Here is a 14370-nt window from a genome sequence, read left to right as displayed (position 1 = left end):
CATGTGGTGCTGGGGGATTGAGCCGCGGTCCCTGTGTTTGCCAAGCTTGTTCCAAGTAGGTGCTTTAGACCACTGAGCCATCTCACCAGCCCCATAGATTATAATTTCTGAGAACCGAATAATTTGAATTTCCCAGTAGCCACCGGATGGTGACATTATTTTGCATTTTGGTGTATCAGGAAAACACAACAGTGTGTTGAGAGTCAATGTGGAGCTTTGTGTTATGCATCTGATGTCAGGTTTAGGATCCTCCCTTTGCTGGCTCCATGGCAGCTTTGTGACTGACTCTTTCAATGACTTTGGAATCTAGACTCGAGCAGCCATTCCTGGGTGAAGGATGCTAACACAATGTCTGCAGTTAGCAGGCAAACAAAATGATGTACCTATATGATGCCTGTGAAGTCAGAAAGATGAAAAAAAAAGTATTTAACTATTTTAATCTTTCCTATATAAACTATTTGCCTGTTGTTCCTGCTCTGTATCCTTCATTGTAGTAAATATTGTCTGGTTTATAATGCTTTGTTATGTGTAATGATTAATCCTGATTTTCAACTTGTTTGAATTGAGAAAGCACAGCTCTGGGTTCGCCTGCTTGGCATGTGGAACATGGAGTGGAAGGTGGATGCCCATCCAGAATGGAAACAGCACTGCTCCATGGGGTGGGGCTCAGTAGGAGCAGAAGAGGGATGAAAAGCCTGGGAAGCCAGTCTCCTGCAGGCTCTACTTTGAGACTTCTGTGGAGTGAGCATTTTCCTTTCCTACACCCTTCCACCATAACCTTTCTATCCCACTACAGTTATGAAAGCAATGGAACCAAAAAACAATGGACTGAATGTTTTAAACTATGAGCCAAAAAGAGCCTTTCTTCCTTTAAATTCTGGGAATCTGTCAAAGTTATCAAAATCTCATACAGTATGGTTCATCAGCTTGGTTCCTAGTGAATTTCTGAGCTTGTGTCACTGTGGGTCTACCTGGACAACAAATTTCATATTAATATTATATTTGTGGGCCGCAGATATAGTTCAACAATCTAAGCACCTGTCTAGGCAATCACAAGTACCTGGGTTCAATCCCTGGCACCACATGCTGCGCCAGCCCAGTCCCAGGCATGCTGAGATGGCCACCAAGACCAGGCATGGTGGTGCATGCCTGTAATCTCAGCACTGGAAAGATTGTAACAGGAGGATCACTATGAGTCCATGCTGTGTAGTGAGATCCTGTACTCATTACTGAAAAATGGATCTAATTATATTATATAATTCTTTAATATATAAAATATATAATATATAACTAAATAAAATTATATATAGTATGTATAAATATATATTATATATATGTATGTGTTATATGTATATACATTTGGGCTTTTAATCAAAGGAATAGAATTTATAAAAGCACTAATATAATTATAGATATCATCTTTTTCAATGCTATTTCAATGCTCTTATGAAGTGTATCACTATGATTCATATAACACAACAAGTAAAATGGTGTGTGGCTGCCAGAGGCTGGGGATAAGAAGAATGGGTGCTGCTCTATAATGAGCAGAGTTCCAGTTTCATAACATGAAACAGTTGTGAGATGGATAGTGGTGTTGACTGCACAATTATATGACTATGCTTCATGCCACAGAATCACATGCTTAAAAATAGTTAAAATTTCATGTTTTAAATATTTTTCCAAATTATTTAAGAACAATTTGTAATTAAATTATAATAGTTTAATAATTTAAAATTGGTTACAATCACTCCATAAATGTCTTTTGTTCTATATAATCACCATTATCTCACTATCAAAGATATACTACCTGAATCCTTGAATCTTAACTAATGTGTTTCATCTAGTTAAATCTTTCCAGGAAAAAGCAGTATACCTGTTTCCAATCCGAAGCTTCTCTATTTCAGGCCTTCATTTCCTTTCAAAGTTACCCTCTAACTGCCCACTATTTCGTATTCCTCCATGGGAACAGAGGGGTCTATTTACAATCCTATGACTTAAAAAAATGTCTTTAGGCTCTCCAAAGCCAGCAGATATGTCCACTACCTGTCACCTAGACTTCAATGTATTTTACAGTCTGGACTGCATCACTGCCTCTGCCTTTCAGCAAAGTATTTTGTTTCAGGCTCTGAAATTTTCACCCCTTACTTGTACATATTCTCTTTTTTCATTTTATGGAAAAAAGTACAACAAAATTCCACAACAAAATAGTAGGAAAATAACAATAGTTATTTTTACCTTTAAAATAGTTTCTCAGAGTACAAGAAGATGTGGTCATAAAAAATTCTCCAATTAATATTAGAATAAATCTTCCTTTTCAATGACTTATAAGCACTAGTCTTATAACTAATGAACATTTTTTTTCCCTTTTCCCTTCCTTCCTTTCCCTTTTAACCTATCTTGGTTCCTATTTCCTTGTGAATAATTTCTTCTCATTTCATAATATCTATTGTATATGTTAGACCTTAGTCTTTCATTTTCTCACACCAGAGGGGGAAATACAATATTTATAAATGTATGATTGATTTCACCTATGAGTATGGTCTTAACAAGATTATTTACCAATAATAATCTTAAATTTACCGATTTTATGGCTGAGTAGTACTCCATTGTATACAAAGATCATATTTTTTGTCCATTCTTTGGTTGATGGGCATTTGGGCTGTTTCTAAGATTTCACTATTACAAATTGTGCTACTATAAACATGGGTACACATGTATCACTGTGGTGAGATGCTTTCAGTTCTTCCAGGAGGATACCCAAAAGGAGAATAGCTAGATCAAATAGTACCTCTAATCCTGCTTTGAGGAATCTACACATGGATTTCTACAGTGGTTGTACCAGTCTACACTGTCACTAACGGTGAAGAAGGATTCATTTTTCCCCCACACCCCCTCTAGTATTGTTTGATTTCCTGATTATAGCCATCCCTTCTGGAGCGAGTTGGAATTTCAGTATTAAACATACTTCTTAATATGTATCCAAATTCCCCATGAAATGCTGTAAAGAATTACTTTTTTTCCTCTTACATTCTGTGATAAGACCTTTAACAAAGTATATTTATTGCTCTTCAGTTTTCACCTCCTCCGGGATATACCTTCCATCCCAAACTTCTAAGTAGCATTCATTTTCATTGTACCTTTCAAGAGCACTTGCTCCATATACCCTGTATGGTGTTATGAAAGCTCCATTCTCTTCATTTTTTCTTGTCACTTATAGAGGAAGGATTATACCTGCCCACTAAATTGAGGTTTTACCCTTGTCATTTTTTCTGGCCAGTGAGATATGAATGCAAGTGACATGTATCCCTCTCTGACACAAAATCCTAAAGCCAGAAGCAGTCCACAATCTCCTGTATTTTGGCTTCGATAGGAGGATGAAGTAGAAGAGAGCCACGGCCCAACTATGAAAGCTGACTTAGTTGTCATAAGCAACTGCAGCTTGGGGATTGTTTCGTATGACTTAGATACCGTTACTGATATAAGCACTACAGTGTTCTGTTTTGTTAATTTTATCTGTGTAGCTGTATCCTCACAAAGCTGCAATCTCCTGTGGCTCATGAATGATTATTTATTGCTATTATTTCAATGTCTAGTACTCTCCTCAGCTCATAGACACTCAATATATTCTTGTATGAATAAATCTATAAATGAAAAAGTATAAAACCTTAAAACTCTTTCAGGCACTGTTCTGTTTGACTCTGTAGAGTTGGCTTCCACTATTTCAGAAATATCAATCAAATGGTATCCATATATGTGAATATTTTCATCGTCTGATTTGTTGGGTTAATGATTTGGTCTGTTCTTGAGGAGACAGAGATTTAATCTAAATGAGATTAAAGCCACTGATGTTTCCTGAATTTAGATCAGATAAATACTGCACCTCTGTAGTATGTTTCACCATTTTGTTTATGGAGTGTGACATAGATCTCCTGGTGCTGCTTCGGCACCTTTCATCCATGCGTAGCCAATAATATACTCTATGCACCATTTCTGCTAACCTTGGCAAATTAGCAGAGGTATTTAGGCAATCAGGCAGCTGAGTGTTTGTGTAGTTTATCACTTTTCATGAAAAAGGAAATGGGTTAAGGAGGATTTAACAAAAGAATAACTGTGGCTTAGATTAGAATAATACTGTAGGAAAATGAGAAAGAAGAAGTGATGCCAAGTACTCTGAAAACATACCAATTGGATTTCATTAGTAAGGTGATAGCACAAAACCAAAATTATACAGCTCTCTTTTTTCTTTTTTTTTCTTGTCAGTAAGGGAAAAACTTGTTTTCCTTTTGTCTCTTATTCAAGAGCATTAGTCCACCTTTAATTCCGGGTGACTAGCTTTCAGTAATTTTTTTAACTAGGATTGCAGTCCTTTGAGAACAATGTTGACAGCTTAGAGCTGACAAAGAATCATTATAATCAGTGCTGAAGATATGAAATCACAATGAGAAGGGTTTTGTGTTTATAGCAGCAGGGACCACACACTGTGATTGTTTGCATTAGAACTCAGCAGGTACAGTATGCAAAACCAAATCACAGTGGTGAATTGGAGGAACTTAAGAGACGAAAAGGTCATTTTTGTTCAAGTACCTGTCTACTGTGTTAAAACAAGAAACAGAATATTTCCATTTTTTTTTTTTTTGCAAATGATAACATAGTGTGTATACTAACTGCAATGATTCCACTGTATTTGAACAGAGTGGAATTAATTTAAGTGGCATCTCAATGCTACATACAGAAGGTAAATACAGAAAGGAAACTAAAAAGTGTAAATAGTGGATCATATAAATGTGTAGGAAAGCAGAATCGCCCAAATGGCTTTCAGTTAAGGGTGGATGAAGCTAGAAAGACGGGGGAGTGTAAATGTATTTAAAAAAGGGTAAATGTGTGTGTTTGTGTGGTACCAACTCATTATAATCACTTCAGCATAAAAAGTATCAATATTTATTTTACATTTTCAAAAATATTTTAGTATCTATGTTAATTAGTTCCCTTCATTCTACTAGTTTAGCTTACACCATTGAAAAAGTCTTATGTTATTATCTGTTTCTTTTTTGTAAGAATCTTTTAAATTTGTATCCTACATTGAGTAACCATTTGGGAGATAAGAATACAGTGTATTAAGTATTATTATTCTCTCTTAACATTTTGTTAGGAAATTTTGTGCTTTATGAAATAAAAGTAAAACTAAAATATTTTGTAAACAGAATGGCAACATTTCAGCACTGCATTTCATAGACTAGAATGGGCAAGGTGGTTTTGAAAGGCATTACATGAATTGCTGCCAAGAAAATTGTCAGGTAAATTTGAATTTTTAGCTGTGAAACTTCTCATTCATCCCTGTTTTCAACGTATTTAATATCTCTGTCATGTTTCTCTTCTTGTATTTCACTCTTACATTGTTCCTCAATGCTTTCTACAACAAATCCTCTATCCAGGTACTACAAAACCACTAAGCTATAAGGTATGATTGTTCTTTATGAGAAACTTACAGACTCCTGGTAGAGATAAACCTACAAAGATAACTACAGCAGTGATGGTTGAGCCAGGGGAACTACCCTTATGAAAGTGGCAAATGCTGTCTGTACTTGAAAGTGTTCACAGGGGTGTTGGCCTATGGGTTTTTTCTTTTTCCTATGGGTGCATACTCATCAAGTAAATAAATGCAACATTTCCAACTGAGAGAATATCACGTGAAATGCATACAGGAAGCAATAAGCAGCCTGCTGAGATTGCTCTCCCTATGAATGGAGAGATGGCTGAACTGAAGCAGAAAAATGCTCTGAGGAGCTTGAGTTTTGTCTTGAGCAGTGATGAGCCATGGCTGTGTGTGAAGCAGTGTTAACTTGATTGTGCTTTTTAAGGAATTTGGAAGATATTTCAAAGAAAACAAAACTATAGGCAAAAATATTATTTAAAATCTAGTGCACTCATTTTTTTCTCCCCTGTTAACACTAGTAGCCTAGAAAGCACATTGAAGATATTTATTTTAAAGTTCAACTGCTTGACAATTCAGAAACATTTTTTTTTTCAATAATATACCCCAGGCAATAGAGATTCAGATTATGAGGAAACTAGTAGTGAAAGTTCTAATAGTAGCTTTTTCAGAAGCTGTTGATTATGGACTCCAGGAAACAGTGGCAATAGGTACTTCAAATGATCCGAAAGATGCCTTCATAGAATAAAGTGATAGAGTGTGGTAAAGGCCTTGAATTGTCTTGGGCCCTCCTCCCTTTGAATTCTCTAAAACATCACATGCAATCATGTGGGATCTTTCTGCTGTATTCCCTCGATATCAATTTTAAACTTGAATGCTATCATTATTGGGTATACTATGACATCTATACTATAAGACTCCAAATATGATTCCAGTGTGTAAGCCCTAGAATTTCTCTTATTACTCAAATGGCTCCCTTTAATACTTAGTAGAAATCCTTTAATGTCAGTGGTCCTTGCTTAATACTTTTGAACTACCTAAATTCCCTTTATTCTGTATCTAGCTAATTGTATGTGGCCATGTTTGCCTGAACCTAAACAGGTTAGGTTTTTCAGAAGCTGTTGATTTTCAAGTAAAGAGACTCCAGGAAACAGTGGCAATAGGTACTTCACTTTATACATACTTAGGTACATTAAAATTTATTTTAACATATTTATCACTTGTATAAAAGATCACAGAACTTAGGACAATATACATCAATTTTTTTAAGGTTTGTATAACAGTGTGGATAGTGAGAAGTAGCATAATTCATAAGGTCAAAATATTTTTTAATCAATAGGGCTGGCCAGATAGCTCAGTGACTAAAGAGCCTGCATAGGCAGGCACAGCGACCATGGTTCATTTCCCAGCATGCCATGCTGGCCCTGCCCCTGAGGCATGCTGAGACAGCCATTGAGACTAGGCTTAGAGGCGTGTGTCTATAATCCCAGCACTTGGGAGGCTGAAAACAGGAGGATCAATATGAGTCTGATCTGTGTAGGAAGACCCTGTAGAACTTGTACTAAATACATTAAAAATTTTTTTTGATCAAAAACCAATGTGACATTGTTATGTCTCCATTATAGTTTAAATTGGGTTTAACAATTAGATTTGAGGCACTCAGAGTTAACTTCAATAAGCTATTGAATCAGTATTAATATTTATCCCACTTAAAGAGAGCCTGATAGCTGAATGATGCCTAGGAATGTTTTTAATGTCAATCTAGCTTCCCTTCTATGCAATGCAGGCAACAGTGGTTTACCAACTTACTCTTTATTGGTCCAAACTTCTCATCCTAGCTGTGTTTCTAGAATTTACAGCATTCACTTACATACTCAAGACTATACTCTCCTCAATCCTATTCAATAGCAGGCTATTGAGTTTCCTGGGCAAATTGTGTATGACCTTATCAAACATTTGACACATGTTGTTTTTCTCAGGTAAAAATTGAAAATTCTTAGGGACTTCTAGGGAAATGTTTTAAGAGTAAGAAAAAAATATAAATATTTATAGCAGCTCTTATACAATGACTGAAAGTTGAGAATTTTAAGACTGTTAAAAATATTATAGGGGCCACGGAGATGGCTCAGTAGAATAAGCACTTCCAAGGCAAGTGCAAGGGTCTAAGATCAATCCCTGGTTCCACAAAACAAAAAACAAAAAACAAATGAACAAACTAGAAAAAAAATTATCAGTAGAAATTTTAGAGACTGTTTTTTAGCCTTGTCTTCTTTTACTATTTAGCTTGAGAATACCTTAATTAGTCCTCAGACATTCACTTTGAATCTTGAAGAACCACCTTTATGTTAACACTGGTTTTATTTCTGATAATGAAAGTAAATTTAGTTTTATTTTGTAAAACATTAATAGTTTATGATATTCAAAAATACTTTGAAATTTTTAGAAAATAATATTTACTTACCTATACACAGAAAGATTTTAGATCACACAATTAATCTGTGAATCACAACAGTTAAAGATCTCTGAAGTCCAAGATGGCTCACAACATGATCCACATTGTGGTCTACATTTATCAATGTGAATTTTTTTGTACCAGGAATCAAACTCAGGAACTTGTGTTTACCAAGCCAGTACTTAAGCAGCTGAGCTATATCCCAAGCCCTATAAATATGAATTTAATACACACACAACATTCTTTCATCAAGTATCATTTTGGCAATTATGTTTCAAACACTTTGGCAAACAGTGTTTAAAAAGACTTCATCCTCTAGTTTAGTGAATGGTGACACAGATGAACATAAATAAATCTAATAAAATCTTATAGGTGGATAATAGGGTATTGAGCATAGTTATGCTTTCTTGCATTCTAGTAAGTGACCATAGCTTGGAAAATGACTCATTCAACTTGTGATCATATAAAAAAAGAAAAACAAAGAATTTAGTGGTGAAACAGAATGGATAACCTGCATATATGTAATACCTTATAATTCACAATTTATGTTTCCAACTAACATCATTTTTTTCTCAATTTGTCGATACTATTTTTTTTAATTTTTATTTATGTGTGTGTGTGTGTGTGTGTGTGTGTGTGTGTGTGTGTGTGTGGCCAGCTCAGCCCACCAGGAGGTGGGGCTGGCTGGCATGTGGTTCTGGGGGATTGAACCGTGGTCCCTGCGCTTTGCTAAGCTTGTTCTAAGTAGGTGCTTTAGACCACTGAGCCATCTCAACAGCCCTGTCGATACTATTAATGTTAGGCCCTATGAGTACCTGACAGCCACTGGTTTCAGTGTTTATATGTCACATCCCATTTTCTCCTTAATTAAAGTTTCTGAGGTAGCCATTACTATCTGTATGTCACTCATGATACAATGGAAGATTAGGCAAACTAAACTGTTTACCAAAAGTCACACAACAATTGACACTGAAACAGGATCCAAGTATCATTTTACATGACTTGAAGGTGACTTTCTTTTCTTGTAAAGAACCACACAGATTATTCCTCTACAAATGAGGAAAACATTAAAGAAATTTATTTTCATGAAATAAACTTGAGGATGTATGTTTAAGTCATGGATTTCTGACTTAATATTTAAAATAATTTTCAACTTCTTAGCTACATTGTCCCTGACTTACATATGAACAAATTCTATTATGGGAAAATACACATAATTCAGATTCATTCATAAATCCAACAAAGTAAATTGCATATATCTTGAATGCAGATATATATGAAGGCATGAACATACAGTACATAAACCACACAAAATGCTATAAATAAACCAGTTTTACTTTTACAGTTATCTTAAAATTGTGGTACTTTACCATATAACAATTGCTGTATAGGGGATTGCATGGACTAAAGAGAGTAGAAGAGAGTTACTAACTGGAAAAGAGAGGGAAAATGGTAGTGATGAAGCTGAGGGCACAGCAACTAAAAGAGAGGGAAGGTATTTGGCCCACACCTGGTGTTGCTGGAGCTAGAGGACCATCAGCAATAGGAGATGGAGAGCAGGATGGAATCTTACAGCTGTCATTGACAGCTCAGGTTTTTTAATGGATTCAATTCTATCTACATTCTTGAAAAAATAAGTCAGTGATGTCTGAGTGGTAGCTCTTCTGTTACTCATCATAGAGGACTCTATAGCTCTGTATGGCATTCTGAACAGCTGCAGCAACTTTCATGAATCATTCTTTATCAGAATATTGTGCTTGAAAACTTCATAGTGCCTATTCAATAATTTAAAAATTTCTGGGGCCAGAGAGATAGCTCATAGAGTAAGTGTCTGTCTGGCAAGTACAAGATCCTGAGTTCAATCTCCAGTACCACAAAACAAATCTCTTATAAAATAGCAGTTAGTGTGTAGAATTCTCACCTAATGAATTCTGTATGCAGATAACAGAACTAATCAACTACATTGAGGACAGCAATGTGTAATACAAAAACTATGCTTAAAATACCTGTCATGTTGGTCTTCTAAATATGCACTGTTTCTAATGTCATTTCAGTTATTACTATACTCTTTTTAAAGTAAAATTTTAGAAAGAAGTAATAAAAGAAAAAAGAGATAAGAACAAAAATTTAAGATTTCTTGAAAGTGTGTGATAATATTTAATCATATGTCCCATCTTGTATAACTATATCTGTTAATCTGAGCAACAGATTTGATGTTAAAAACAGATAATATATCATTCATTGTTAATCAGCTATTCTTACTTGGAATATCTATAATATGTGCATTACATTACATTACCCTCTTTCTGTTTTTTCTTGTATGTGTTTGGTTATTTTTGTATTTAGTACAGTGTCTATAGGGTCTTCAGGGTCTCACTAGGTAGATCGGACTCTTAGTGATCCACTTGTGTTCAGCCTTCCAAGAGCTCGGATTACAGACCACCATGTCCAGTGTCTATATTTTTTTTTTGCTTTTCTTGCTTTTGTTTTTGCTCTTCAAAATAAAATTATAATTTTTAAAGTACCTAGAAAATATTCCCTTGCCATTTTTTATGTTGTGAATCTCTTTGGTTCTTGTCTTGGTTACTTTACTGTCATTACTGAGACAAAATACCGACACTCAAAATTAAGGAAATAAAGACAATTTTAGCTCACAGTTCATGAAGATTTCAATCCACAATCACTTCCAAAGCAGAGTGACCCATGGCAGAGGACAGCATTTCATGGCAGCAGAAAATATCAAAAGCAACAGGAGTGAAAAGGGAGGAGGACTAGCAGCAATCCTCTTTCCCTCTCTTGTACTGTGTGAAGTCTACACTCACCCAGGGGTGTGTGCAGTACTCAAACCCATAATCTCAGCATTGGACAGTAGATCAATAAAACAACCCTTGAAGCCTATGCATAACTGTGTGAGGTTAGGGGACAACTAGACACAAACCATAACAGTTCTCCAGTCACATCTTCTTCTTGGCTCTCTTCATCTTTTCACTGGGTCTTTAATTCCATCAGGTCCTCAATAGTAAGCTACTCATGCTGCAAAGGAAGGAATTCAGTGTAGTTGTCCTCTTGCAGACCTAGCTCCAGTTCCTTCATGAAGGTCACTAATTTCTTGAATAATCTATTAATTTGTTGATGACATCTTTAGATTTCTTACTCATCGTATCAAGTTTATGAACTTCATGAACAAACTGTAGACAAGGATTCCAAAATCCATCGATGGTAACAGGAAAAACCTCACACCAGCAAAGCTCATGCTTTCTTTCGGTCTTGTAGTCCTTCTAAAATTGTCACAGACATTTGCCTTCACTGCTTGATGAAAATTGTGACATAAGTAATATTTTTTGAAAGTCACTGTAACTCCTTGGTGCATAGGTTGGATGAACACCATAGGCTTCAGTGACAGATGCACCATGTTTACATTGGGATAAAAGTCATCCATGTCTTGGAAGTAACCTGGCACATTATCAAAAAGCAAAACAATGTTGAATGGGCTATCTTTGTCCATGCAATATTTCTTTCTCTCTGGGACAAATTGGTGGGAAAAATAAAAGAGTCCTGAGAACTGTCCTTTGTAACTCAGACTTTGGAATTACCCTTCTACACAAAAGCTAGAAAGACTTGGCTATATTTCTGAGGGATCTTGGATTCTCTGAATGGTAAATGGAGAGGGGCTTTTAGTTTCATTTCACTAGACACATTGATACCAAACTGAGTAAGTCAATCGTTTGCTGCTTTGAATCCTGGCATTTTCTTTTCCTCTTTCCTGATGTAACTTTGCTGTGGCATTCTCTACCAATACTGACCTGTCTCAACAACATTCAGAACATTGAAATAAACAATCACTTTCATCTATCATTTCACTAAGTGGTGTTGAAAATTCTTGGGCAGCTACAGTATTTTCACTAACAACTTTACTTTTATTTTTAAGTTGTGAAGCTTGGTTCTAATATTGACTCTATGAAGCTGTCCATGCCTGGGAGTAAAAGAAGCACCCTGTTCACTATTTTATATTCAAGGATTCTAACAGGATTTTCCTTGAATAAACATTAAGTAGAATGGGACTCTATACTGGTGGTGATTCTGTGTCTACACACTTAGTTCTTCTATCACTTCCATCCCTGTACCACCCATCCCTTTTGGGTTTTGGTGATGAGTTTAATAGCACAGCAGACTGTACATTCCATGATCATTGTCCTTATTCTTTGGAATTGTGAGAATGGCTGATCGATTTTGTAAGAATGAACAACATCTACCACCTTTTCGCCTTGGTCCAGACTCTCAGTTATTTCATTTTTGTTTCCGTGGTTATTGTTTGCATTTCCTTCCACATCATCGCTGCTTTTCTTCTTACTTCTGGGCATGTGGGATTCTGTTGGAAGACTGTACTGCCCTACCCTATCACACTGCATAATGAGCACACAGCAGCACAGCTGTGACAATGTCTAGCAGACATAGGAGCTACGTTTGTAATACATTCACATCTACAAATGTTTGTAAAGCAAGGCCCATTTGTATCTCTAAGAGTTTACAACTTGAATGTAAGTCAGGGGCTTGCTGTGCTAACTTTTGCATATTGTATGTTAGTGTTTTAAGTATATTAATAAGGAAAATAAAAACTCATGAGATAATATTCTGAAAGATTTCATTTTAAATTTACGGAATAAGTGACTATGAAAAATTTTCCTTAATCACTACAAAATTAATAATTATCCATGGAGTTTAGCAAATGATACCATGGTAACATGAAACAACTTTTCAATATGATTTGATATATTTTCAAAGTTAAATCACTGGCTTCTACGCTGATCAAGCAAAACTTTAACTTAAAGTTTAAAATTAAAGTTAAAAATTGTGAAAATTGAAAGTTGATGCCCAGAAGAATGTTTCTGTGTAGGAATGGCCTGGTTGAAAACACTAGATAGAACCCACAGGAAGGTGTCATCTGGGATGGTTTGAGTGGGGTGTTGGAACCCACAAGGGCATGCTCATACCTACATGACCCAACTTAGACCCAGGAAGAGTAATAGGAATGTTCATTTAAAAACAGCTAAAGGGGCCGGGGAGATAGCTCAGTAGAATAAGTGCTTGCTGGCAAGTGCCTGAGCCTGAGTTCAATCCCCAGTTACACAGAAAAAATAAATAAATAAATAAATAAATAAATAAAAAACAGGGACAGAACTAAAACATAAATAATACTAATTACAAGGACTCTTCAATTAGAGAAAAAAAAAAAAAAAGAAACCATACTCATATGAGCAGATATATAGTCTGATGACAAATGAAATAATTTCACCATTCAAAATACTACTACATAACTCTTAAGAGCTCCTAAGGAGTTCAGCATGATGTTGCAGATCTGTAGTTCTAGAACTATGGGAAGCTGAGGCAGGAAGTAGAAAGACAGGTTCAGCCAAAGCAACTTAGTTGTTGAAATAGCTATTAGTGAACAAATAGCAACTTCATAGCAAGCAAAGCTTGGAAGACAATAAAAGTATCCAAGTGGTCAAAGTGAGTATCATCAGTAATTAATATCAAAATCATGTGTACCAGACTAAAATGCAACAAGAATCCCCATAGTCAGATTTTTCTGTGGCAGTATGCAAATGCATATAACCTAAATTGAATCAAGTGTACATGGCACATCCCTTACTGAGGGGCACTGTAATCTGAATGCAGTCTTCACAAGCATTATGATTGTGAAAGTCAAGGGAGGACTAAAACAGCTGCAAAACAATGTAGAAAACTTAAGGGATATTATAACTGAACAGACTACATGATTTTTAAATTGCATTTATTTTAGTTTGTCCATCATATGTGACTACAATCAGAGTGTCCTAAAACAACTTAACTTTATTACTTTCTATACATCAGAATAATAATAATAAATGTAGGAGGTGGCAAGAGCCATTTCTTTACTCATTTAGGTTTGTTATGGTTTCTGTCTAATTGTCCCCGCAAAACCTCATTTAAGTGAAACCTCCAGAAACTGTGAGCTAAGTAAACCATTTGCTTTCCTATATTTAAGTGTTGTGTATTTGTCCCAGCAACAAGAGAAGAGAAGCAGAAACAGAATTTGGTACTGAGAGGGGGGTCAATGCTTTGGCTCAACCTGACCATGTGGATTACAAACTTTTGGGAATGACTTATGGAAAGAGATAGAAAAGGTTTGGAGATGTCACCCACAAGAGGAGCTCTGTTCTGCATGGAAAATTCTGGACAGAGCTCAGAAGACCAGAAGGCTGATAGAAATGTTGCCTGTAAAAGCCAGGCTGGGGAGTTTTCTGCTGGGAAGAAGTACTGCATTGGTTGTTGAGCTCTGAATAATCTGTGTTACAGCATAGCAGAAAGTTTGTCTTCATTTTTGTTGTGTCAAGAAACTGCCTGAGACCCAGTCCTAGCCCAGGTCCGGTGAGTGTGCGGAGAGTTTCCTGCTACCCTGCACCGGCGGGACCAATCCCAGCCCAGGCGCAGCGTGGGCTGGACCCTC

Source organism: Octodon degus, unplaced genomic scaffold (assembly GCF_000260255.1).
Source record: "Octodon degus isolate 3935 unplaced genomic scaffold, OctDeg1.0 scaffold00013, whole genome shotgun sequence".
NCBI lineage: Eukaryota > Metazoa > Chordata > Mammalia > Rodentia > Octodontidae > Octodon > Octodon degus.
Note: the sequence above shows the minus strand (reverse complement) of the source record.